Below are 8,487 nucleotides of genomic sequence, written 5' to 3'. Positions count from 1 at the left end.
AGAGAGAAGGGGGTTGTTGGGGCCATGTGTTACTTTTAAAGTGTCTCTCTCTAGTCTTTGATGTTAGATCTTATGTGTGTGCGTGTTTGTGGGGGGTGCAGGGTCCTTGCCCCTGCGGTTCGTGGAATGCTGACTTCGGGACCAGATGAAAGTTCTGGTCATAATGGAAAGTTTCGAATTAAAACTTTTCATTTCTTCATTTCGATCTGGTTATCTGGTATTCGTATTCGGTCCATACTCCACTACAATATTAATGTTTATGGATTTAGAATGGGATATTATAAAAGCTCCAGTATGTTTAATGTGTAGGTGTCCCAATGATTTTGTCCATGTACTGTACTTAGTATTTACATTAATATTATTGAAAGAATACTTTAGAATGTTTGAAGAAACAATACAAGGATAGAGAGAAGTCTTCAGAGAATATCTTTTTAATTTAAGTTTAGGCTTAATGTATATGTATACATATTTGCTTGTGTGACCACAGAACCAGAGCCTGGGTGTTCTGGCCCTCAGAATAAACTTTCCAGTGATGAGTGATACATCAGTGATGAGCAGCCAAGACCCATCTGACCGGTGCAGGACTGTGGTTGTTAGCGGTGTTCCTGAAGTCCTGTCCAGTGTGCGGATGAACGACAAACTCACCATCCATTTCCAGAGCACAAGGAACCATGGAGGAGATATAGAGCAGTTGGAGCACCCCACACACAAGGTGTGGCCTTCATTACATTTGAAAATGAGAAAGGTCTGTAAATCAATTCAGTTCATTTTGAACTGTGAATATAGAAGGGTACGCCTTAGAGCAGCTACACACAAACCTAAATTCATCATACCCAGTGCCTAGAATTATCTAGAGAGGTATAAAGACGTCCTAGCTTTGAGCTGTGTATCAGTGCTGCTGTGTTCTCTGTAGTGTACTGGAGTTCCATCCAGTACCTTTGGGATGAATTGGAGTGCTGTTTGTGATTTAGAACTAATTCTTCTTCTAGCTGAGTGCTGTAAAAGCCTTACAGAAATATTTCCAACATCTAGGAATAGTCCTATCCAGTTTCTTGAGAAAGAGCTTGAGGAAGAGTATCTTCTCACTGTATACAAGTTTACTCCAGAGGTAGGTATGGGATTCATGTTTTTAGACCACAGATGTGCTCTATTTTGTGTGTGTGTGTGTATATATATATATATATATATATATAGGACTAAGGTGCTACATAACATGGCTCACACTCACAGGACTACATAAAATACATGAGTGCAAACATGCAACAAACCAAGACAAGTACAGTAATAACAATCAATGAATACTTGGGAGGAGAGTGTATTTAATAGTCAGCATGACTAGCATTGGAAAATGGAGCCAACATTTTTAACCTTATCTTTTGTCCAGAAATGGAAATATCTATTTGCAGAGATGACTGGTATACTATCAGTAATTTATCAAGTTTCCAAGAGTCAATAAACCATGCACATACAAGCAATCTGGTTTCAAAGTTCAGTGATATGCAAATTCTTTAAACATTAATATAACCACCCTAAATAGCTTGCATCATGAGAATGAACACAACTGTGGGTAATCCCCATGTGTGCCATTTTGTGTTGGGTTATGCATCAGTAAATGCTCATTTACACTTCTGCATCTAATCTGGTTTCGTTATGTTTCATTTATCATTTGATAAGAATGTTTTGTTCACAATATAACAACTCACAACATAATTTATTGAAAATGAATCCCCATTCAGCTGTATATGAACCAAATTGGGGTGTTTTTCAGATCTTTCTCTACACTTAAACTGAGTACATTTAAAAATCTTACGAACTAATTAAATACATTTAATTAAATACAACAAAAAATGTATTGGTAAAATTATTGCTAAATTATGTTTTTTTTGTTTGTTTGTTTTATTTAAGTCCTGATTCACTTTGTTTGCAACTCCTTGCTATTAATGGATTTTAAAAAAATAAGGAAAACAATTTCTCAGGCAACATGCAGCATATTGTTTACAATTTTGTGTTTTGACTTTGTAAGGGAGCTTTTAAAAACCTTCAGATGTTTGGTTCCTATCACCACCGCTGTGAATAATTGACTCTAAGTTTCTCTACAATGTAACATTCAAATCACCCACTACTTTTAAGTGAAAATGAATGCAAAATTGTTTTCTTAGACAAGTCTGATCCAGATATTTAGAAATAATAGAGAACTGTTTCTGTTAGTAATAAGCTTTAATAAACAAACGTTTTTCACCATTGCTTTTATTGAACACATTTTATGCTTATGCTGACGTGGATCTGTCACCTTTCCCTGACCTTTCAACTTTAAAGACAAATCTGAGGTCTGAGGTCACTTTCCTCTCAATCATTCCCGCAGCTACACAGTGCTTTAAACGGGTCTATGGGGCAGTGGGCTGGCCTCGGCTGGCCCAGACGCTCAGCTTCTGCATGATGATTGGATGATCGGTCTGAGGCTGAATCCCTTTTTGATTGGCAGTGAAATGAGCGAATCAGCGATCCTTTGGTGTAAAGATCTGTGAGAGCATTACATTTTCATTCTGTTCTGAGTTGAACCGGAGACTTTATTTATCCTCTTAGCGGAATTTTGTTTGTTAAAAACGACTAGTGACAAATCGAGCTTATATTTCTGGTGGGTTTTTTTGTAGCTGCTTGTGTTTGGAGACTATCACCCTTTCTGACTTCTGTCCCCTCACAGGGGGACACACTTCACATGGGCCAAGGCCGTTTAAGCAGACTAGCTCTCCTGGCCATTGAGAGGACACTAGTCAAGTCCCTGGAAAAGACGCCTTGTTGGTACGACAGTCATAGATCATTTTCTTGAAAAGGAACGGAGGGTAGAATTTACGTATATATAAACCGACACATTTTATGATGTAGGCCAAAATTGAGCTTCCCCTCCTTGAAAGACCAGCATCCGCCACTGCTTTACACATACATCCAGATGCTGGATAAGGAGGAGTGGGACAGATGTGTGAGCAGGTATAATGTGACAACTGAAGCAGTGAGTACAGGGGAAGTGACCCGAGGGCAGTTAAGCAGTAAATGTGGTCTTTCTGTACTGAACTCTGCAAAAACAATCTTAAAGAACCTAGTGGCTGAAAGGCAGGACACTTTACGCACCCAAATCATAGACTACAGCAGCACTGATCCAGGAGCTAAGAAGCAATTATTACAAGCTTGTGAATGTGTACAGAAGATACATAAAGATGTCTGTTACATTCCAACAGTCATTGGCCCCTCTATCTCTAGCCACTTTTTCTGTGAGAAGGTGAAGATATACTCAGAGAGCGCATGGGTGTGAAGAGAAAGAAAATTAGCATTGCATTTATTAGTCCCCTTAAAATATAGTGGCCCTTACGTGACAAACACATATTCACAGTCAAATTATATATATATATACACACACTAGACGGGGAGCAAGTTCATCACAGGGCACCACACACTAACAACTCACGTCAGTTCTTCGCAGGGTGACATAATAAATAGCATTGTAAGAAAAGTTAGGACCCAGTGCTATCTTACACTTACCATTATTACGGTATTTCTCAACCCTGGTCCTGCATTTTTAGTGATTTCAATGCTCCCAACAAACCCGAGTTATCACGTTAAAGAGAGCGCCTGCGATTGTGATGAAACTCTGTTCTGAGTATTTTAAGGTGGAACGGTATGTTGTTGTTTTTTTACCCGTGGGGTTTTGTAAACACATCAGTGGTTATTCACTTTCCTTGTTAGCAATATTACGTTAGTATTTGTGGAAATGGGCGGCATGGTGGCGCAGCAGGTAGTGTCGCAGTCACACAGCTCCAGGAGCCTGGAGGTTGTGGGTTCGATTCCCGCTCCGGGTGACTGTCTGTGAGGAGTTGGTGTGTTCTCCCCGTGTCCGCGTGGGTTTCCTCCGGGTGCTCCGGTTTCCTCCCACAGTCCAAAAACACATGTTGCAGGTGGATTGGCGACTCGAAAGTGTCCGTAGGTGTGAGTGTGTGAGTGAATGTGTGTGTGTCTGTGTTGCCCTGTGAAGGACTGGCGTCCCCTCCAGGGTGTATTCCCGCCTTGTGCCCAATGATTCCAGGTAGGCTCTGGACCCCCCGCGACCCTAAATTGGATAAGCGGTTACAGATAATGGATGGATGGATATTTGTGGAAATGGTAGCATTTTTTGCAGGTTTTTCCAGTTAAGACGTCACTGAATCTAGCTTACCCACTTCTCACTTTCAGACTGGGGGACGTCCAGGTGTTAGGGTTAAGGAATTATATTTTGCAGTGGTTATCGTTACATCTGTTGGTTACAGCTAATGTTCTAAAGGGAGTACATATCAAAACAAAGTATTTTCATTTCCTGTTTTGCACTTGATACGTGTTCACTTTTTACTTAATCCACTAGAGGCCGCTCTAGGTCCATGACTAGTAACTCTTAAACCAAATACAAAACTGCTCACAAGGCTGCCTTGATAGGTCATTAAAGTTTTAACATCCTGCTTCATGATAAAGCTGTAGATATTAGTCTATAAAAGCTGTTAATTGATATTTGGATTTTTTTTCCCCTTTACCTATAGACTGACTTGAATCTGAGCACTTATACTGGAGAATGAAATAGTAAATAAACTATTGGAACTGAATTGTTGGATGTTTAACCATTTGAACTGCAGTGGTAAATTTTAGAGAGTTTACAAATATGTATTAAATATGTGGAAAACTCTCTCTGATGATGTATGTTCATGTTTAATTGAGATGAAATAAAGAAACTGATTGCTTTGGAAACAAATTTTAAGAAAGTGTGGGCTGTTTTTATTTATTTGTATTATGATTTAGCTAGCTGGCAAATGCAGATTGCTAACAGCTAATAAGCTCTGTATTATAGCTTTAGGAGCATGGTACCCTCTTTGAATTTGTCTGTAAAATTAAGAAAATGAATTTGTCAAACAAGAGAAATGAGGAATAAAACAAGCTAAAGCTAGCAAAATATCTGCTTAACCTTAGTCATATCTGAACATAAAATCATGTTTCTTGTGACTGATTTGTAGTGATTAAAAATAGAATCTATTTTCTTTATAATATCGTCTGATGATTTTTTGAGATATGACATACTATTATGTTAACGGGTATTTATATCTTATAATGGCTATGATTTATTTTTTGTATTGGTTTTTGTTTGTTCGTAGTGTACAGTGAGTGAGTCGACAACAGGATTTGTTAATATTAAGTTAAACTACCCCTTTACTCGTGTTTGGCTGTTAAGTATGTAAGCATGTTATTGCTTACAGTCACTTACATAACTTTTATATCTTTTGTATTACTCTGTTCTCAAGAGTTGTTGATAGAATATTTGTCTGCCTTTTGTGGTCTTTGACCCCTTCCATGGTTGCTGTTAAATATTTGGGTTCCTCAGTTGTCTGATCTGGTATGCTTTTTCATTTTCCATTTAATTAAGCTTAGCTATTAGAAAAATCTGTTAAAACAAAAGTATCCTTCCTGCTGGGTAGATAAGCCAGTTATTAACGACTCATTTAAACAGCCTACATTAGCTGCTCTACTATCTCACACCAACACATTTGTGCTTGTACGCTTAATATCATCAGTATATTTATTGCTTATGTTTTGGGCTGAAGTTCCAGACAGAGTGGCTCTAATTACTTCTGGGTTTTGTATGATACCAGCCTTGGGGAACAAATTATTTTTGAGAAATGACTCCTTTCAATGCTTTGGCCAAAATAGCAAAAGGAACACAAAAGTATACCACACACATATTTTAAAAAGCTCTTTTCAGAATGTCCATATTCATTCATTTAGACTAAGCATCACCCTAGCCCTGAATTAGCAGCAATGAGGTACAGAGAATCACAGTTCTCTTATTTCTTCTCTTACATCTTTGTGCTGTCTGCTAATATCTCTGCTGTCATCATGTCTGTTTATCACAGTTTAATCTGCCTTTGTGCACTTGCATAAATATGGGTCCAGAGCTGTTTACAGAGAGTTGAGGGTGTGGTATCGTGTAATGAATCCCCTTATACACTCTCAGTCATTGTAGTGCAGCATTTAGGTACATAAGTGGAAGACTGTAAGGACTGCACAAATTTTATGCAGATTTTTGACACCTTTACTGAATTGAAGGGATTATCCTTGATAATGTGTTGGTAAGGCCAGAGTGCCACACAGGAAACAAACTCTAATCTCGGTTTGGCTTAGAAAAAGTTACTGCTCAGAAGTTACTGCTCTCGTTCATTATCTATTCAATGTAGATATGTTATTTTGAACAGTGTAATGCTAAATGTAATGAGCATTTTCACCCACTGGCCTTTATTTCTATATTATTCTTTTACAAAAAAAATTTACTTTTTCATTATGGTAAGCATTGTGAATTTCTATGTAAAACATCTCTAAAGAAACACATTCAAGTCAATGTAAAGAACACGACCCCTTCATTTTGTTTTATCATGTCTCCCCATCATTTCATATATGCATGGAATATATGTCTACAAACCAACTGCTCAAGAAGAAAATATCTGATTGCCTGTTGCTGTGTCATCATCTAATGCAGTGCCCTTATTTTATATTTGTCATATTACAAGGTTCAATGAAATGTGCTTACCACTTTTAACCCCATGGTAGTGAACACACACACACACACACACACACACACACACACACCAGAGTGGCAGGTGGCTATCCTAAGTGCCATCCCCCATCCCCCATTGGCCCGACCACATGAAAAAAAATTAACCGACCCTGTTGCTCAAACCAGTGACCTTTAAGCCTACTCCTCAAGCATTTTGGCCATGGCTGCCATAAAATGTGAATGTAGGTTACCAATTCTACTGAGGGCAAGGTTGTACTAGATTTGTATTTTTGAAATCTGAATTTTTAAGAGTTGAATTAAGGATCTGATTTTGGAAAAAATGAATTTTTGTAATCTGAATACATTAAAGGTCAAAGTTTTTAATTGGAATTTTTTAAATCAGAAAATATCATCACCTGATGAGTTTAAATGTATAAAACGCTATATTGATATATTTATTCATTCATTCATTTATTCATTATCTGTAACCGCTTATTGAGTTCAGGGTCGCGGTGGGTCCGGAGCCTACACAGAATCATTGGGCGCAAGGCAAGAATGCACTCTGGAGGGGGCGCCAGTCCATCACAGAGCAACACACACTCACACCTACAGACACTTTTGAGTCACCAATCCACCTACCAATGTGTGTTTTTGGACTGTGGGAGGAAACCGGAGCACCTGGAGGAAACCCACGAAGACACGGGGAGAACACACCACACTCTTCACAGACAGTCACCTGGAGGAAACCCACGAAGACACGGGGAGAACACACCACACTCCTCACAGACAGTCACCCGGAGGAAAAACACGCAGACACAGAGAGAACACACCACACTCCTCACAGACAGTCACCCAGAGGAAACCCACGCAGACACAGGGAGAACATACCACACTCCTCACAGACAGTCACCTGGAGGAAACCCACACAGACACAGGGAGAACACACCACACTCCTCACATACAGTCACCCGGAGCGGGACTTGGACCCACAACCTCCAGATCCCAGCAGCTGTGTGACTGCGACACTACCTGCTGTGCCATCCTAAATATATTTAGATAAATATAATTAAAACATACAAAATTCAGAATATAATTAAAATAATAAAAATTTTGTTTCAAATATTTATTTCAGTGATTTAGCTCCATAAATAAAAATAGATCCCAAATTTTGCTTTTGAGTTAACATATTCTGTTTAAAATTAAACTTTTCTTTGATGTCGGAAAAATTATTTTGAGTACTTCTGAAACAAATCTAATCACATAATTCCATTTTTCTTTTGGTAAGAGCCATATATTAGCATTAGCTTAAATACAGAGCCTGTGGAGCATCGGAACTACATTCTCTTCAGTGATGGAGCAGCATTAATTTTCCTTTAGGATATGTTGGAATGACTTTGAGATCTAGATTTATCATCCAACACCAATAAATAATCTCACTGATGTTTATGTGGTTGAATCCCATCAGATCCTCATATAAATATTCCAACATCTTGTTGTTACTGCAATAAAGGGAGGCAGGCACTCTAATGACAACCTTAAGTTCAGAAGAAATATACATATTTGTGTGTGTGTGTGTGTGTGTGTGTGTGTGTGTGTGTGTGTGTGTGTGTGTGTCTGTCTGTCTGTCTGTGTTGATCATGGGTATTTGCGCTTGTGTTGTTTGTGTTATTGAAATATTGGCTGTTTTTAACTGACTGACCCTAGCTTAGATGGCTCTGCTGGGGACTTTCTCTACCCCCAACCAACCTCCCCTCCACCCCCAACATGCATTTTCAGTTTTAACAGACCTTAATGTGACCTGAGGTTTACACTACTCAATAGTCAAAAGTCTGGGGACACCTGCTTACTTAAGGCATAATAATATGAGATTTACAAACATGGGTTACAACCCATTTCCTGAGTTACTCCTTTTTTTTACTTTTATTCCT

General features: G+C 38.6%; 1 pseudogene; it reads left to right on the top strand.

Annotated features, from left to right (window-relative positions):
• The first annotated feature begins 532 nt into the window (after positions 1-532).
• Positions 533-3,393, top strand: LOC136678425 (uncharacterized; annotated as a pseudogene).
• The last annotated feature ends 5,094 nt before the right edge of the window (positions 3,394-8,487 follow it).

Source organism: Hoplias malabaricus, chromosome Y (genome assembly GCF_029633855.1).
Source record: "Hoplias malabaricus isolate fHopMal1 chromosome Y, fHopMal1.hap1, whole genome shotgun sequence".
In the NCBI taxonomy this organism is placed as follows: domain Eukaryota; kingdom Metazoa; phylum Chordata; class Actinopteri; order Characiformes; family Erythrinidae; genus Hoplias; species Hoplias malabaricus.
This window is presented reverse-complemented; position numbering and strand designations above follow the sequence as displayed.